This window comes from Sminthopsis crassicaudata, chromosome 1 (genome assembly GCF_048593235.1).
Source record: "Sminthopsis crassicaudata isolate SCR6 chromosome 1, ASM4859323v1, whole genome shotgun sequence".
In the NCBI taxonomy this organism is placed as follows: Eukaryota; Metazoa; Chordata; class Mammalia; order Dasyuromorphia; family Dasyuridae; genus Sminthopsis; species Sminthopsis crassicaudata.
The window spans coordinates 215,074,021-215,094,776 of NC_133617.1; positions in this window are offsets into that span (position 1 = coordinate 215,074,021).

The window sequence follows — 20,756 nt, forward strand, 5'->3', positions numbered from 1 at the left end:
AATTAGAGTATCAAATGATAAAAATATTATGTTATTTTGTTCCATTCATTTATTCAGGAATATTAACTTTTTGTGCTATATATATAGGCTTCCTGAAGTAAAGGAGTATTGGCCAACATAGTTAGAAAACTATCTGCCTTTGAATTGCCATAAAAAAATAGGACCTAAAAGTCCATTATGAGAGTGGACATGCAAGATATAAATCTTATCTTGATGCTTTCTCACTTGCTCTTGAAGTTCCTTAAAGAGCTGATATATATTAGAAGCAACAAATTTTATTTGGGTTGTGGCAATTTTTTGTACCACATCTACTGGATAGGCTGAATCAGATATCATATTTACATCTCCTAGATAATAAGTAAGAGCTTAAATGGTTACATACTGCTGGAACTCTGTCTTCCCAGGAATCAGCCGGAGTCAGGATCACTAAACGTCTTTATTCTTGATCTTTTACGGTCAAGGTCAGGGGAATAAATCTAACAATCTACAAACACACCTTCTTCCCTCCAACTCCACAAGAGAGAGAGAGAGAGAGAGCATCTCAATTTCCTCTTCCTCCTCCTACTCCCCACATACACATCACTTTCTCCTCTTTGTCCCAACAATCAAGTCAGAACAAAATAGCTGGGGAGGCTCAACTTTCAAACAAGTTAATAGAGAACTGTCCAATTGGCAATTCGTCTCACATGCTCCATTATCCAAGTGCATTTGATCAGTTCTAGCCCTTTACAGCATACAATTCATTCTGCTGAGAGGGACTGAAAAGGACTTCTGACTACTCTCTTTATAGTTAAATCATGAGAGTATACAGCACAAATGTTATGTTTGGATGTATCTGTAAAGATGGTCCTTTAAAAGGAACCTTAGTGTAACGTGCTCTCCTGGCAGTTACAATTACTAGTCTGTCCTAGACCCACCAGAGCACCTTTGACCACTGTCCTTTGCAGTGTGAGCTCTACCCAGCTCGCCTCCTCTGAGGCCTTCTAAGGTCTCTGGCCACAATCTCTTGAATCTATAGCTTAGTAACCGGTAGCGCACTCAAGAACAGCCACGTGTAATCTTAAAAGCCTTTATTATACCTACTCACATAATGCCCTGACTGATGCCCTGACTTGTTGGTTCCCAAGTGAACATCTGGTCAGAAGACCCATGTATTCACTACCAAAACCCTTACCTCTTTTGGCTACCCATCTTGGCTTGGCCACCCAGGCTGGGGAGCCAGGGTGAACAGCATGGGGTTAAAGAGGGCGGTTGCTGCCTGCAGTGGGCTTACATAGGGCCTGTGAGGTCACACACACAGCCAATCAGCGAGAGAGTCACCCATTACGAAGCTATCTCAATATGGCCAGGATCCCGCCCAAGGGCAGTCCTAATATCCACAGAAATTACTTCTGGGCCTCAATCTCCCGATGCACTGTGTCTGCCCATTTAAAGGGCCCTTACACCTTAGAAACATTTTTTTTTCAAAAATACATTGCCACTTATGTACTAGCTGGTTTATCTTTAATTATGTGTGTAAAATTTGGAGCTATGGCCAATAAAAAGTGCCACTCTGGGATGGCTTCACAGCATATGTTAATTTGTGCACACATATAAAAGGTGTATATTGTGTCAGATCTTAGATAATTGTACTGCTCACTTAATGGCCTTTAATAAAATTCTAGTCACAAACATTGGATAAGGAGTAAGGCTTTGGTCTGGCTATGCTGGGAGGTTCACCCACTCTATTACAATGTCTCCTTGATGAAGGACTCCTGCGAGTGCCTCTTTTGTAGCAAAAACTGATCTTTCCAAGGGTTTTTGAGTGAGTCTTTCAACACATTGGATAAAGACAGCCCCTTGAGCTTCTTTTGCAAGCCAGCATGGTGAGTTTTAAAGCACTGTCTCCCCTTAAAATGTTATATAATGATTACAATTTAGAGGTAGTTAAGCCTATCATTGGATGCATGCATTGAATATCTTCTATCAATTTCTGAAAGTTATTTAAGGTGTTCAACATTTCTGTTTTCAAGGAAAGATTTTTGTACTATAAGCACCTTAGGATATACTTCATATCCTAAATATATTGAAAATGAATGTGTCTGTGAAATTTTTCTGGAACTATATGCACTTTGTAGTTCCTTAGTATTTCTATGGCATTTTATAGACATGCTTCTACCATTTGCTTCTCAGGTGCACACCCCAAGATATCATCCATGTAATGTAATAACAGAACTTTTGCAAATACTTTTCTTACTTGAGTAAGAGCAGCAGCCACATACATTTAACACACAGTATAATTATTTTTCATCCCCTGTAGCAAAACTGCCCATTCATATATTTTATAAGGCTCAGCTAAATTAACGATGAACACAGAAAAGGCAAATTTTTTCATATCCTCCTTATCAAGAGGGATAGAATAGAAACAATTCTTAATGTTTATAACCCCAATAGGCCATTATCTAGCCAACTGAGTAGGAGACTGAAGTTCAGGAGGAAGAGGTCCTATAGTTTCCATCTGTTCATTTACTTTTCTCAAGTCAGTCCATATCCTCCATTTTTTACAACAAATACAGGGGAATTCCAAGGACTTAGAGAAGATTGTTAAGTGTCCTTGGTCAAGTTGCTCCAGTACTATATCTAATAAGGCCTGAAATTTATCACTAGCTAAGGGCCACTGTTCTACCCACACTGGTGTATCACTTTTCCATTGAATGGGAACAGGTGACAGTACAGACAGGCCTTCAATAGCAGTCTTGTCTAAAAAGCCAAAGTACTCAATTGTAATCCTTATTGTTGTACGATATCTCTTCTCCATCAATTGATGGGGATTTTTTCAACTACAAAAGGAGTAAAAACTTCTGTTTCACCTTCAAATATCCATCTCAAAGAGGTAGCATTAAGTTCAGTTGCTATTGATCCTCATATGCCAGACATATAGATGTCTGACTTAATCTTTGGCCAATGAATGGGCCAATTATCATCTGCTCCCATGTCTACCAACCCTTTCAATGGCACAACATTTACATAGATAATGAGCATAGGATGATCAGCTGTAATAGCTGAAGTCTAGAATACACCTGGAATCTGTCCTTCCGAGTCAAAATATGGGTAAATATCACCAAATTACCTATTAGGAGTATGTATCAGTAAACATGATGCTACTACTTCTCCTAGGTGATAAGTCACACACTGTCTACCTGTATTTGGGATGTTATCTACACATTTCCCAGTTTCCTACATCAGTGTATGTATGAACCCTGTTTTGTTAGCCCTCTCAGGAGGTGAAATAGTCAAGCCTACTGTGTCTTCAGGGAAGGGAGCTAGATGCCAGACTGGGAGAGATGTCAACTCTTCAGGGGATATCTCAGTAGTCCCAGCTGCATACAACTCTATTTTCCTTTATTATAATCCCTTTCTCCCATCAGGTTGCTTCCTGGCTAATTGGTCATGTCTGAGTATTGAATTTCTAAAGACTCTATGGGTGTAACATCAGCTGCCATCATGCAGCAAATGTTTTTTGCCTGGGGCCCTGGAGGTGAGCCCTAGCTCCCATTTCCCTGAGTCAATCTACATTCTAATGTTCAATGGAAGGCTTTGTTGCATTTTAGAGTAGGGTTTATGGTCTTGTTCTCCCACCCTGTTTTCTTACTCTGTCTCTATGCCAACATTGAGCTTTCAAATGCTCTACTTTACCACAATAAAAGTATTACTGAGTCTCTCTGGAGGTCCCTTGCTAAAAAGGACCCTGTCTTCCCATGTTAAGGAAGTCTGCATCATAGCCTGGATGTAAAAAAGGAGCATTCTTATGTGGTCTTAGGATAATTCTTCTACAAACCTAATTAGCATTTTCTCTAGCAAGTTGTCTTATCATGATTTCTCTTGCTGCATGTTCACCAATAGTTCATATGTCAGCTGTCTGCATATGTCCCACAAAGTCAGCAAAGGCTTCATTTGGACCTTGCATTATTTTCGTGAAGTCTTCCCCTCTATCTTGTCTTCCAGGAAGGGTGCCCCATGCTTTGATAGCAATAGCAGCAATTTGCTCATATGTTGTTATAGGGTAATTAATCTGTGCTAAAGTGCTTGTATAAGGACTTAAATCTGTTAACTGATCAAAGATGACTTGTATTAACTCCAGGTTGCCTATTTCACTGTGCTTGTATTCTTCAAGTTCACTGTACTCAGAAAGCCACAGAAGTTTTGTCTAGGTTGTAAACATGTCTTTGCTATAGATTTCCAATTACTTTTGGTTTAAATTTCATAAGCCAAATTCTCTAATGCCAAATTAACATAAGACAATGTAGACCCATAGAGAGTGCAAGCCTTTTGCATCTTTGATAATTTCCAGATTAAAAAGTGTATCTTCTTTCTTGATATGAAGTGTCAAACTCTTCAATCACAAGGTTTGCTTCTATTTTCAAATCAGCTGTATTCTGTCTTCATATTTAGCTTTAATTACTGCCTTATTTAAGCATGTCATGGAGGAGGGACAAAGCTGCTACATGAGTAAAACTGATGGTTTCACTTTCCCTCCCACTCCTCTTCCTCCCTCCACGAAGGTGAAAATTGAGGGGGGATGGTCATGAGATGGGCAATGCCCTAAGTGCTCCTGCTGAGAAGTACCACACTCCTTAATTTCATCCATACTTTACTTAACTCCTTCCTTGTCCAATTCTTCATGCTTTTCTGCTGCTTTGTCAGTACCATCCTCTTCCTGATCTTTCTCATTTTTCCTTATTGTAAAATTTGTGGGATTCCCTAAAGCCAAGTGTAGTATGCTATATACTCTTTCACTAGTTTCCACTTACCTGGCTCTTTTTTTCTTCCTCAGAGAACCAAGGAGACATGCACGCTAATATTTATAAGAGTCCAATAATCTGCTCCCAATGTACCAACAAACCTTACTACTTTATTAACCTAACTGTGCTTGCTACACAATTCCCTTGAGGTGTGGAAGGATCTTTTCTTAGTATTTTTGCCCCATTTCAGCTGAAAAATGAAAGTGATTAATTTACTCACACTATTTTCAGGTCCCAAGGTCTTCTCCACTCACAATCACATCAGTTGAACTGCTGAGTGTAGGTCCTTAGATCCAGAGACTCAAAATGTAGGGTGCTTCTTTCAGTGCCCCACATTTGGATGCCAAAATATAAATCATGATCTAGCTTTCTGGAGGTCCATTAGACAGCCTTGATTTCATCAGGATAGTCATCATGAGGATAGTCAGGAATAGAATCTAAAGTCTTAATTGTGTCCTTCACAGTATGTCTCCTTCACAGTCTGTTCATTCTGACTGACTGTGTCCCCATTCTCTCAGCCTTTAAATACCACATTACAATTAAATCTTTACAGGATACTGAATAAATGCCAACCAGAGTGATTATATTATTATATCATATTAGATATATGTGAACTAGAGAACCATTATCTTATCAATTCCACTGAGTTAACACCTTGTAAGTATTCTTGTTCCAAGTATACTTTTCCAGAATTCTGGCCCTCGAAAGTAAGCCAAGGTCCTTTGCCTTATGGAATATAGTATTCCAGGTCCTCCCACCTTTTATTGGAGAAGCTGACAGATCTTGAGTTATCCTGCCTATTGCTCTTTGATATTTGAATTGTTTTGTCTGGCAGGTTGAAATTTTTATTTTCCTTCAGGCTATAGTTTTGGAATTTTGCATCAATGTTCTTAGAGATTCCTTATGGGATCTCTTTACATAGGTTATTGATGAATTCTTTCTTTCATTAATTTCCCCTCTGTTTCTAGAATATTGAGACAATTTCCTTAATGATCTCTTGTAGAATGCTTTCCCTCCTTTTTTTTTTTTTTTTTTTTTTTTTTTTTTTTTGGACATGGCCTTCAGATAAGCTAATAAATTTTAAATAGTTTCTTCTGGACTTCTTTTCCAGGTTGGCTGTTTTGACAATGATATATGTAAATTTTCTTCCATTTTAAAATTATTTTTACTTTGTTTAACTAATTCTTGCTATCTCACAAAGTTATTAACTTCTATTTACCCTGTTCTAGTTTTACTGCATGATTGTCTTAAATTCTTTTTGTATAACTATTTTTTCCAATTTGGTTTGTCCTTCTGTTAAAGGAGTTGTTTTCTTCAGACAAACTTTTCTCCTTCTTTTTTCCATACTTTTGACTCTCATGCATACTTCCCATTTTCTTTTCTCACTTTTTCTTGCACCTCTCTTATTGCCTTCTCAAGATTTTTATAAGCATTTCTAAAAAGCCTCTTTGGACCTCAGTAAAATTTATATCACTCCTTAAGCTTTCTTCTGTGGACATTCTGCCTTCATCTGAGTTTTTGTTTTGGTCTGCCCTGTCTCCATAGTATCTTTCTCTGGTCAAGGTTGTTTTCTGTTCCTTGCTAATTTTATTTCCTTTTTCTTTTGGTATTTATTCTTTTTTACATTTTAAGATTGAGTTCTGTACTTCTGGCCAAGATGGCAGAAAGAAAACACATATCTACTTAAGCTACACATTTTCTCTCAAAATAATTTATCTCATGCCAATCCTTAGAATTAGTGCTTGACTGAAAAATAAATAATTACCAAGAGAAGATATCCTCCAAATTTGCCAGAAAAGGTCTGTTTTTGCTCATGGGTGGGGACGGTTTTAGATCAGGCAGAGTAAGGCAGCCATCTCACAGCTGAGCAGACCAAAGTGGGGTGGGGTGTGATCTCAGCTATTTCTGTGGAGAGAGCTTTAACATAGTGTTGTTTAACATTTTGCCCTGGTAGCAAGCCAGTAGATAAACATAGAAGCTAAAAACACAGGGGGTGAAGAGTATAACCCCAAAAAGCTAGGGTCTCTTGGGATCTGGCCACACCCACCCAGAGTCACTAAGTACACTCTCAGAGTCTCAGAGCACAAATGCAGTGCACCATTGCTGTCCTGTTAGTGCCTTGCTGCTGCCCCCTGCAGTCTGTAGAAGAAGTTGGGTATTACTATCTAGTGCCCGCCCCAAAAATAAACAGACCATTTGTTTTTCTTGTTAGTTTGTTTTCTTTGATTCCTTTGACAAAATGAGCAAAAAATTAAAGTGCACTCTAACTATTGATAGCTTCTATATGGATAGAGAATAGACTTTAAACCCTGAGGAGACTAAAAACAGACTATCTCCAGATGAAACCCCAAAGGGGGATATCATCTGGACCTCAGTGCACAAGACCCTCAAAGAAGAAATTAAAAAGACTCTCAGAAGAGAGTTAGAAGAAAAATGGGAAAGGGAAAGGGAAACTTGGCAAGAGAGTTTGAATAAGCCATCCCACTCATTTAAAGATAGAGTGGATAAAGAAATCAAAGACTTGAAAAACAGAATTAGTGAGTTGGAAAAAGAAAATAGTTCTTTAAAAAATACAATTGGCAAAATGGAAAAAAAATTCCATAGAACAAGACAACACACTCAAAAACTCAACTGAAGATATTAAAAAAAAGTGAATGAAGAAAATATTTCATTGAAAATCAGAATTGAACAAATGGAATTGAATGACTTGAGGAGACCAAGAATCAGTCAAGCAAAACTTAAAAAATGAAACAATGCAAAAAAAAGTCAAATATCTTCTTGGGAAAACAACAGACCTGTAAAATATAGTCAAGAGAGACAATCTGAGAATTATTGGACTCCTTGAAAACTATGATGAAAAAAAAAGAGCTTGGAAATTATTTTGCAGGAAATTATCAAAGAAAACTGTCCAGAAGTTATAGAAAAAGAGGGTAAAATAGAAATTGAAAGAATTCATCAATTACCGACTGAAAAGGACCCTAAAATCAGAACCCCAAGAAATATAGTGGCCAAATTCCAGAACCATCAGATGGAGGAAAAAAATACCACAAGCTACTAGAAAAAATCCATTCAAATATGGAGGTGCCACTATAAGGATTACCCAGGATTTATCAGAGTCCACATTAAAGTATTGAAGGGCCTAGAATATAATATTCTGAAAGGCTAAATAACTTGGTATGCAGACAAAAATAACTTACCCAACAAATATGAGCATCTTTTTCCAGGAAAGAAGATGGTCATTCAACAAAATAAGTGAATTTCATCTGTTTTTGATGAAAAAAACGGAACTAACAAAAAGTTTGATCTAGAAAAAAGTTTTTTTCTCAAGAAAAACCTAAAATGGTAAAAATAAATCTTGGGAACTATATTTTGCTGTAAAGATATATAAAGAACACAAGTAGACATTGTCTTAGAAACTAGAGGTGGAAAGGAAATTATTCCAGAAAAGGGTAAAGTAAAGGTACTAAATCTCACAAAGTGGGGATGCCTACATCAATAGGCAAAGGAAACCTATTATATCTGAGAGAAAGAATGAAGGAGTATGAACATAGTGTGCATCATACTGCCATCAGAATTGGCTTAAAGAGAAAAAGATTAAAAATATTTGACTTATGGTGAAACTTCTCCCATCTCATTGAAAATTGGAAGGGGAAAATTGAAAATGGAAAGAATAAACTAAACAGAAGGGAATACAGAAATTGTGAGAAAAAGGGATAAGATAGGGTGAGACAATCTAAAGTGGGGGGAAATATACTAAAAAGGGAGGGCTGAGAGAAGCAAGTGGTTAGTAGACTGGATTAAAAGCCAGAATCCTACAATATATTATTTTCAAGAAACACACCTAAAGCATGGTGATACTTACAGAATAAAGGTAAAAGATTGAAGCAGAATCTACTATGCTTCAGGTGAAGTAAAAATAAAAAATAAAAAAGTAGGGGTAACCATCCTCCTCTCAGATCAAGCAAAAGCAAAATTTGATCTCATTAAAAGAGATAAGAATGGCACTATATTGTGTTAACGGGTAGCATAGATAATGAAGCAATTTCAATATTAAACATATATGTACCAAGTGCTGTAGCATTTAAATTCTTTTCTGTCCCCATTTAGCTTTCTCCAAAGATCTATCATATCAAATTTTCTAGTATTCTATTTAATTTCTTCTTGCAGCTCTCTTAATTTATCTTTTAAGAATTTAGATGCTGCACCACTTAGTGTGTATATGTTTAATATTGATACTGCTTCATTATCTATGCTACCCTTTAGCAGGATATAATGCCCTTCCTTATCTCTTTTAATTAGATCAATTTTTGTTTTTGCTTCCTCTGAGATGAGGATGGCTACCCCTGCTTTTTTACAGAAGTTAGTGCAAGGAATAATGTAAAAAATTACCAACGAATATGTTCTGTCAATAAAAAGTTATAATTAAAAAAAAAAAACAGAAAAAAGAAAAACACGTTTAGCTCTATTAAACTGTAATGATATATATATATATATATATATATATATATATATATATATACACACATACATACATATATATTATTTATGTATATATATATATATATATATATACACACATACATACATATATATTATTTATGTATATATATATATATATGTATATATATATGTATATATATGTATATATATGTATATATATATATATATATATATATATATATATATATATATATATATATATGTATGTATAATGGGGAGTGGACAAGACAAAACTTACAAGAATGTAAATTAATACCCTTATTAGGAAAAAAAAAATGTTTGAGTTCTGCTCCTGGGATAAAGGGGGTGCTGTCTCAAGCTTCCTGTGCAGCTTTGAGTCTTTGCTTTGATCATAGGAGCCCTTTGTGTTCATAGGGAATGGCTTTATCTGGTCTTTCCAGAAAACAGCCCCATTTCTCAGAATTTGCCTTCCAAGTTGGGCCTGGGTATTCCCCTACAGGTTTGTTCTGCTACTAAGCCAGGAATGAGGGTCTCAGTTCTTGATCTTCTGTGATTAAGACTATTTCACTGGATTTCTCAGATTGCCAGATCTGAGTTCTACATCCCTTTCTTCCCTATGAGACTGACCCACCTTCAATTTTTTTTCTAATTTTTTTCTGAGCTGGAGAGAGGTATAATTTCATCATACTCTGTTCAGAGGATTGGTTTCATGTGGTTTTTGAAGGAAAGTGGAAGAGCACCAACAGGTTTCTGGATTCACTCCAACTTCTTGCCTCATCCTCCTCAACATCAGCATATGGAAGCAGAAGATCTTTGCGATAACTTCAAACTTTGAAATTTAGTGATGACATAAAATATTTGACATCTTCAGCAATTGATAGAATTTGTTCATTTTTAATACTTTCTGCAAGATTTAGTTTGATGCATCTTGAGAATTTCCATATGAAAAATTATTGGCAAAGTATGCTTTTCACAACATTGATTATATAAGATGAGCTTAGAGGGAGATAATATTGCCAATAAAAACTTTTTGGCTTCACTTTCTTTCATGCATATAATTTTAATTAATAACTTGATTATGTTTGAAGATTAAGGTAAAGGGCAGTATTAACCTTAATGGAACAATTGAAACATATTTAATGTGATATTTCCACATTCAAGATTCTCTCCAGAAATAAGATGTGAAGTAATATAAATAGACTTTCATTTCTTGACAGATAATGCATGTTTCCTTCCCTCCAAAGCTTTAAAGAGAGTCTGTGACTCAAAAGACTTGACAAATATCCTATAATGATGGAAAACACATCTGAAGCACCCATTTCTTATGCTGTCAGATATGTGTAGTATTGTAAATTTTGATCAAATTTTTAAAGCGTGCACAAAATTTTATAAACTTATGCATTAGCACATGAAACCAACACCTCAATTTCAATGCATTAGCACATGAAACCAACACCTCAATTTCAGTATGACATTTCCCAGAGTTATCACACTAAACTCTTTAGCTGACAGCAGGTGGTATATATCTTGTTTCAGAGGTTTAGTAAATTAAAATATTATTAAAATATTATTTTAACATTCATTGTCTGACAAAATCTGCTAAGCTCTGTAATTTTCTTACACTAACATATGTTCCCAGGATTTAGGCTGAGAACAGAAATTTCATATCAGATAATTAATTTTTTAAAAGTGGAGAAACTAAGGCTCAGAGAAGTAAATAACTTGTGTAAGATCACACAGATAGCATTTAGTAGAATGAGAATTCAGATGAATGTATTCAAATTAAAATGGTCTTTCCAACTTTATGACACTTATCAGGGGATCATAAGATCATCATTTTAGAACTAAAGGAATTGAGACCTTATAGGATCTGGAAGAGACTCCAAGGGTCATGTAGTTCAACTTCTCTTTTTACAAATGATAAAATTAAGGACTAGGAGAAGTAAAAAGCTTCCCCATCATCACATTAAACAAATGATAGGTGTCAGACACAGAATTGAAACCCAATTATTTAAATGGCATAATATTTGTAAAGAACTGAGCCAAGTTACTGGAACACAGTGAGTGGACTTAGTGAAAGATTGTTGCCTTTCCCATCTGCTTCTCTTTCATTCTAAAACCAATATTCTAACTCTAGACCCCAAATGTTTAATAATTAGCTTTAAGTCCTATAGATCATAAATGTAAAGGCCAAAATTTGAACTCAGGTTTTCTGTTTACAAATCTAGGACATTTTTCATTACACCCCATGGTCTGTATTAAAATTTAAAAGTAAGAAACTTATCAGACGTGGAACAGATTAAGATCTGGGGGGAATACACATACTCACACACACTCAAAAGCTATACCAAAACCATCTTAACATCACTGATATTTTGATTATGATATAGAACCAGACATCTTAAAACAAATGAAATCCCAGTGTTGGAATACACAAGAGAGATGCTGAAATACACTGGAGCCACCTGACAGTGGATGTTGGAGATCCAACTCCGAATGTATCTCGTCTTATGAGAGGATGATACAAGGAGATTCAGAGGCAGTTGCTCTCTGACTGAGAGGCCATTGTGTTGTCTAACCTCCCTCCTCATCCCTTTGCCTTCAATTTATCTCATTTCTAGACCACAACACCTGTATAAGCAAAGGCTGCTCTGAAACTCTTTCAGATGTTATGTTCCATAGCTATGGAGGCTCTCAAAGAATTGACTTGTCCTCCAACACTTAGGAAGCACTGCTAGAAATAAAGCAACTGGAGATGATGGAACTTTAGCTGATTTATTTAAAATCCTAAAAGCTAATACTTTACATTTATCATGTCATCAAATTTAGAAAACTAAATAATGGCCACTGACTTGGAAAAGATCAATTTATGTTCCTTTGACAGTAAGGAGGTCAAATCAGGCAATAGTTAAGGAAATTAATTCAGGCTCTTCACTTGATGCTCAAATACTGACACTGAAGCTTAAATATTTTGGCCATACTGAGAAGGTAGGAGTCATTGTTGGGAAAGATGAAAGGTAAAAAGGAGGAGAGGATGGCAGACAATTAGACAGACAGTATCATGGAAACAGTGGACTTGGACAGACTTTGAGAAATAACGGAGGACAGAAGGTATTACTAGCATACGATTTATGAGATCATAGAAAATTGGACATGACTAAATGACTGAACAACAACAACAATCTTCTATCAAGGGCTTAAATTGTGATGTTTGATAATTTTTATTGTCTTCTGTTTGCTTTACTTTCACAATAAGTGGCGACAGATGAGATTATATTTTTTGAATTTCTTTGTTCAGTATTTTTTTTTCTTCTCTCCTATGGTACTGACAGACCTTTATAACTCATCCCTAGACATTGTCCTTCATGAAACATACTACGTAGTAGCTCATTATGTCTTATCTATAGGTGCTCCATTCAAAATTATAGAAGGAATTGTCCACTGATTCCCACTCTTCACAGGCTATGTACTAAATGACCTATGAGCAAAAATTCATTTCTCTATCATATTTGTATGAGTTAGCATAACCTTCTTCACTCAACACTTCCTAGGTCTTTCATTAAAGAACTATCTAGCTTCAACCATTTTCTTATTACTACAGGACACTTGCTTTACTAAGTGTTTTCATTATTGAATATTAAATTTTGTGAAACTAAGTATTCTCATCAGATGAATATCTAAACTGTCAGACAAAAGAATCCCTATTAAGTTTATTTTCTGCCTCTACTCTTTTTTCTCTCGTATATTGTTTCTGCATACCTGGGCTGATTTAAATGCTAAACCATTGGTATGATTGGAATCAATCTAGCATAAGTCAAAAATATCCTTACAGATTATTGTAACCCAGCTTTCCTATTTTTTATAACATTATCCCTTGTATTCATTTTTCCAAATTATGCCCTCCCTCTTCTAGATGACAGGCAATCCCATACATTTTAAATGTGTTACAATATAACCTAGATGCAATATATGTATGTAAATGCCATTTTCTTGTTGCATGTTAAGTATTAGATTCTGAAGGTGTAAGTAACCTGGGTAGATAGACAGTAGTGCTAACAATTTACATTCACTTCCCAGTGTTCCTTCTCTGGGTGTAGTTGTTTCTGTCCATCATTGATCAACTGGAAGTGAGTTGGATCTTCTTTATGTTAAAGATATCCACTTCCATCAGAATACATCTTCATACAACATTGAAATGTACAGCGATCTTCTGGTTCTATTCATTTCACTCAGCATCAGTTGATGTAAGTCTCTCCAAGCCTCTCTGTATTCCTTCTGCTGGTCATTTCTTACAGAGCAATAATATTCCATAACCTTGATATACCACAATTTACCCAACCATTCTCCAAATGATGAACATCCATTTATCTTCCAGTTTGTAGCCACCACGAAAAGAGCTGCCACAAACATTTTGGCACATACAGGTCCCTTTCCCCTCCTCAGTATTTCTTTGGGATATAAGCCCAATAGGAGCAATGCTGGATCAAAGGGTATGCACAGTTTGATAACTTTATGGGCATAGTTCCAAATTGCTCTCCAGAATGGTTTGATTCTTTCACAACTCCACCAACAATGTATTAGTGTCCCAGTTTTCCCACATCCCCTCCAACATTCATCATTATTTGTTCCTGCCATCTTTGCCAATCTGACAGGTGTGTAGTGGTTTCTCAGAGTTTTCTTAATTTGCATTTCTCTTATCAGTAGTGATTTGGAACACTCTTTCATATGAGTGGATATAATTTCAATTTCATCATCTAAGAATTGTCTGTTCATATCCTTTGACCATTTATCAATGGGAGAATGGTTCAGTTTCTTATAAATTATGGTCAGTCCTCTATATATTTTGGAAATGAGACCTTTATCAGAACCTTTAACTTTAAAAATATTTCCCAATTTGTTACTTCCCTCCTAATCTTGCTTGCATTAGTATTGTTTGTATAGAAACGTTTTAGTTTGATGTAATCAAAATCTTCTATTTTGTGATCAATAATGATCTCTAGTTCTCCTCTGGTCATGAATTCCTTCCTCCTCCACAGATCTGAAAGGTAGACTATCCTCTGTTCCTCTAATCTATTTATGATCTCATTCCTTATGCCTAAATCATGGACCCATTTTGATGGTACCTTGGTATATGGTGTTAAGTGTGGATCCATATCTAATTTCTGCCATACTAATTTCCTGTTTTCCCAACAGTTTTTTTTTCCAAATAATGAATTTTTGTCCCTAATGTTGGTATCTTTGGGTTTGTCTAACACTAGATTGCTATAGATGTACCCTTTTTTGTCCTTTGTACCTTATCTGTTCTACTGATCGACTGGTCTATTTCTTAGCCAATACCAAATGGTTTTGGTGACTGCTGCTATATAATATAGCTTTAGATCAGGTACACTTAGACCACCTTCCTCTGAGTTTTTTTTCATTAGTTCCCTTGCAATTCTTGACCTTTTATTCTTCCATATGAATTTTGTTGTTATTTTTTCTAGGTCATTAAAATAGTTTCTTGGGAGTCTGATTAGTATAGCACTAAATAAATAAAATAATTTGAGGAGTATTGTCATCTTTATTATATTCGCTCAGCCTATCCAAGAGCACTGAATGTCTTTCCAGTTATTTAAATATGACTTTATTTTTGTGGCAAGTGTTTTGTAATATTTCTCATATAATTCCTGACTATTCTTTGGTAGATGGATTCCCAAATATTTTATAGTCTCAACATTTGTTTGGAATGGAATTTCTCTTTGTATCTCTTGCTGTTGCATTTTGTTGGTGATTTATAAAAATGCTGAGGATTTATGTGGATTTATTTTGTATCCTGCAACTTTGCTAAAATTCTGAATTATTTCTAATAGCTTTTTAGTAGAGTCTTTGGGTTTCTCTAAAAATACCATCATGTCCCCCCAACCAAAAATTAAACTTGAAATACAAAAATTAAAAGGAGAAATCAATAATATTGAAAGTAAAAAAAAACTATTGAATTAATAAATAAAACCAAGAGTTGGTTTTATGAAAAAGCCAATAAAATAGATAAACCTTTGGTAAATTTGATCAAAAAAAAGAAAGAGGAAAATCAAATTGATAGTCTTACAAATGAAAAGGGGGATCTTTCCACCAATGAAGAGGAAATTAGAGAAATAATAAGGAGTTACTTTGCCCAACTTTATGCCAATAAATTTGATAACTTAAGTGAAATGGATGACTTCCTCCCAAAAATATAGGCTCCCTAGATTAACAGAGGAGGAGATAAATTGCTTAAATAGTCCCATTTCAGAAAAAGAAATAGAACAAGCTATTAATCAACTCCCCAGGAAAAAATCCCCAGAGCCAGATGGATTCACATGTGAATTCTACCAAACATTTAAAGAACAATTAGCCCCAATACTGTGTAAACTATTTGAAAAAATAGGGGATGAAGGAGTTCTACCAATCTCCTTTTATGACACAGACATGGTACTGATACCTAAACCAGGTAGATCGAAAACTGAGAAAGAAAATTATAGACCAATCTCCTTAATGAATATTGATGCTAAAATCTTAAATAAGGTATTAGCAAAAAGACTTCAGAAAATCATCTCCAGGATAATACACTATGATCAAGTAGGATTTATTCCAGGAATGCAGGGCTGGTTTAGTATTAGGAAAACTATTAATATAATTGACCATATTAATAATCAAATTAATAAGAACCATATGATCATCTCAATAGATGCAGAAAAAGCATTTGACAAAATCCAACATCCATTCCTACTAAAAACTCTTGAGAGTATAGGAATAAATGGACTATTCCTTAGAATAATCAGGAGCATATATTTAAGACCTTCAGTAAGCATAATATGCAATAGAAATAAACTGCAACCTTTCCCAGTAAGATCAGGAGTGAAACAAGGTTGCCCACTATCACCATTACTATTCAATATAGTACTAGAAATGCTAGCCTCGGCAATAAGAGCCGAGAAAGAGATTCAAGGAATTAGAGTAGGAGATGAGGAAATTAAACTATCACTTTTTGCAGATGACATGATGGTATACTTAGAGAACCCCAAAGAATCTGCTAAAAAGCTACTAGAAATAATTCAAAATTTCAGCAAAGTGGCAGGACACAAAATAAATCCACATAAATCCTCAGCATTTTTATATATCACTAACAAAATGCAACAGCAAGAGATACAAAGAGAAATTCCATTCCAAACAAATGTTGAGAGTATAAAGTTTTTGGGAATCCATCTACCAAAGAAAAGTCAGGAATTATATGAGAAAAATTACAAAACACTTGCCACAAAAATAAAATCAGATTTAAATAATTGGAAAGACATTCAGTGCTCTTGGATAGGCCAAGCGAATATAATAAAGATGACAATACTCCCCAAACTAATCTATTTATTTAGTGCTATACCAATCAGACTCCCAAGAAACTATTTCAATGGCCTTGAAAAAATAACAACAAAATTCATATGGAAGAATAAAAGGTCGAGAATTGCAAGGGAACTAATGAAAATAAACTCAGAAGAAGGTGGTCTAAGTGTACCTGATCTAAAGCTATATTATATAGCAGCAGTCACCAAAACCATTTGGTATTGGCTAAGAAATAGACCGGTAGATCTATTCGGAAAAAACTGTTGGGAAAACTGGAAATTAGTATAGCAGAAATTAGATATGGATCCACACTTAACACCATATACCAAGATAAGATCAAAATGGGTCCATGATTTAGGCATAAAGAGGGAGATAATAAATAGATTAGAGGAACAGAGGATAATCTACCTCTCAGACTTGTGGAGGAGGAAGGAATTTTTGACCAGAGGAGAACTAGAGATCATTATTGATCACAAAATAGAAGATTTTGATTACATCAAACTAAAAAGTTTCTGTACAAATAATACTAATGCAAACAAGATTAGAAGGGAAGTAACAAATTGGGAAAATATTTTTAAAAACAAAGGTTCTGACAAAGGTCTCATTTCCAAAATATATAGAGAACTGACCCTAATTTATAAGAAACCGAACCATTCTCCAATTGACAAATGGTCAAAGGATATGAACAGACAATTCTCAGAGGAAGAAATTGAAACTATATCCACTCACATGAAAGAGTGTTCCAAATCACTACTGATCAGAGAAATGCAAATTAAGACCACTCTGAGATACCACTACACACCTGTCAGATTGGCTAAGATGACAGGAACAAATAATGATGAATGTTGGAGGGGATGTGGGGAAACTGGGACACTAATACATTGCTGGTGGAGTTGTGAAAGAATCCAGGCATTCTGGAGAGCAATTTGGAACTATGCCCAAAAAGTTATCAAACTGTGCATACCCTTTGACCCAGCAGCGCTACTACTGGGATTATATCCCAAAGAAATACTAAAGAGCGGAAAGAGACATATATGTGCCAAAATGTTTGTGGCAGCTCTTTTTGTTGTAGCTAGAAACTGGAAGATGAATGGATGTCCATCAGTTGGAGAATGGTTGGGTAAATTGTGGTATATGAAGGTTATGGAATATTATTGCTCTGTAAGAAATGACCAGCAGGAGGAATACAGAGAGGCCTGGAGAGACTTAAACCAACTGATCCTGAGTGAAATGAGCAGAACCAGAAGATCACTGTACACTTCAACAACAATACTGTATGAGGATGTATTCTGATGGAAGTGGAAATCTTCAACATAAAGAAGATCCAACTCACTTCCAGTTGATCAATGATGGACAGGGGTAGCTGCACCCAGAGAAGAAACACTGGGAGGGGAATGAAAATTGTTAGCACTAATATCTGTCTGCCCAGGTTGCATGTACCTTCGGATTCTAATGTTTATTGTGCAACAAGAAAATGATATTTGCACACATGTATTGTACCTAGACTATATTGTAACACATGTAAAATGTATGGGATTGCCTGTCATCGAGGGGAGGGAATAGAGGGAGGGGGGGATAATTTGGAAAAATCAATACAAGGGATAATATTATAAAATATATATATATATATATATATATAATAATAAAAAATTTTAAAAAAATACCATCATGTCATCTGCAAAGAGTGATAGTCTGATTTCCTCATTTCCTACTCTTATACCTTTAATCTCTTTCTCCACTCTTATTGCTGAGGCTAACATTTCTAATACAATATTGAATAGTAATGGTGATAGTGGGCAACCTTGTTTCACTCCTGGTCTTACAGGGAAAGGTTCCAGTTTATCTCCATTGAATATTATGGTTACTGACGGATGTAAATATATGCTCCTGATTATTCTAAGAAATAGTCCATTTATTTCTATAATCTCAAGCTTTTTTAGTAGGAATGGATGCTGGATTTTTATAAATGCTTTTTCTGCATCTATTGAGATGATCGTATGATTTTTATTAATTTGATTATTAATATGGACAATTTTACTAATAGTTTTCCTAATATTAAACCAGCCCTGCATTCCTGGAGTAAATCCTACTTGATCATAGTGTGTTATCCTGGAGATGATTTTCTGGAGTCTTTTTGCTAATATCTTATTTAAGATTTTAGCATCAATATTTATTAAGGAAATTGGTCTAAAATTTTCTTTCTCCATTTTTGATCTACCTGGTTTAGTATCAGTACCACATCTGTGTCATAAAAGGAGATTGGTAGGACTCCTTCATCCCCTATTTTTTCAAATAGTTTACACAGTATTGGGGCTAATTGTTCTTTTAATGTTTGGTAGAATTCACATGTAAATCCATCTGGTTTGGGGATTTTTTTTCCTGGGGAGTTGATTAATAGCTTGTTCTATTTCTTTTTCTGAAATGGTACTATTTAAGCAATTTGTCTCCTCTTCTGTTAATCTAGGAAGCCTATATTTTTGGAGGAAGTCATCCATTTTACTTAAGTTATCAAATTTATTGGCATAAATTTGGGCAAAGTAACTCAATATTTCTCTAATTTCCTCTTCATTGGTGGAAAGATCCACCTTTAAATTTGTAAGACTAACAATTTGATTTTTCTCTTTCCTTTTTCTGATCAGATTTACAAAAGTTTTATCTATTTTATTGGTTATTGGCTTTTTCATAAAACCAACTCTTAGTTTTATTTATTAATTCAATAGTTTTTTTTTTTTTACTTTCAATATTATTGATTTCTCCTTTTAATTTTTGTATTTCAAGTTTGATTTTTGGTTGGGGGTTTTTAATTTGGTCTTTTTCTAGCTTTTTAAGTTGCAGGCCCAATCTTCTCTTTCTTTATTGTGTTCAAATAAGCCTATAAAGATATAAAATTTCCCCTTATTACCACTTTAGCTTCATCCCACAGATTTTGGTATGATGTCTCATCGTTGTCATTATCTTGGGTGAAATTGTTAATTGTTTCTATAATTTGCTGTTTCACCCAGTCATTCTTTAAGATGATATTATTCAATTTCCAATTACTTTTTGGTCTATTTACCCCTAACTTCTTATTGAATGTAGGTTTTATTGCATTGTGATCTGAGAAGAAAGCACATATTATTTCTGCCTTCCTCTATTTAATTTTGAGATCTTTATGTCCTAATATATGGTCAATTTTTGTATAGGTTCCATGAACTGCTGAGAAGAAAGTACATTCCTTTCTATCGCCATTCAGTTTTCTCCAAAGATCTATCATACCTAGTTTTTCTATTTACTTTTTAAATTTCTTTCCTATTTGTTTTGTGGTTTTTTTTGTCTAAATCTGAGAGTGAAAAATTGAGATCTCCCACTATTATAGTTTTACTGTCTATTTCTTCTTGCAACTCTCTTAACTTTTCCTTTAGAAAGTTATATGCTATACCACTTGGTGCATATATGTTTAGTATCGATATGGCTTCATTATTTATGCTACCTTTCAGCAGGATATAGTTTCCTTCCTTATCTTTTTTAACAAGATCTACTTCTGCTTTTGCTTGATCTGAGATAAGGATTGGCTACCCCTGCTTTTTTGGCTTTACCTGAAGGATAATAGATTCTGCTTCAACCTTTTACCTTTACTTTGTATGTATCTCCCTGCTTTAAGTGTGTTTCCTGTAAACAACATTGTAGGGTTCTGACTTTGGATCCAGTTTGCTATCCATCTCTGTTTGATGGGAGTGTTCGTCCCATTCACATTTACCATTAAAATTACTAATCCTGTTTTTCTTCCCATCATATTATCCATAGATTATGCTTTTTCCCTTGACCCCCCTGAACCCCTTCCCCAATATTTAATTTATAGTCCCCACATGTGATGCACAGCCCTCCCTTTTTAGTATCCCTTCCCCCTCCTTCCAAGACCCTTCCCTTATTTCTCTTTTCCTTTTCCCTTTTCCTCTCCCCCTTTTTAATGAGGTGAGAGAGAATTCTTTGAAAAACAAATATGTCAAGTATTTACTCTTTGAGTCTATTCTGATGAGAGTAAGATTCACACAATGTTTCTCCCCCTCTCTAAATTCCCTCAGATATGGTATATTTTCTATGCCTCTTTCTGAGATGTAGTTTCCTTCTTTTTATCACTCCTTCCCCTTTTTCTGATACTACTCCCCCCTTTTTCATATCAGTAAA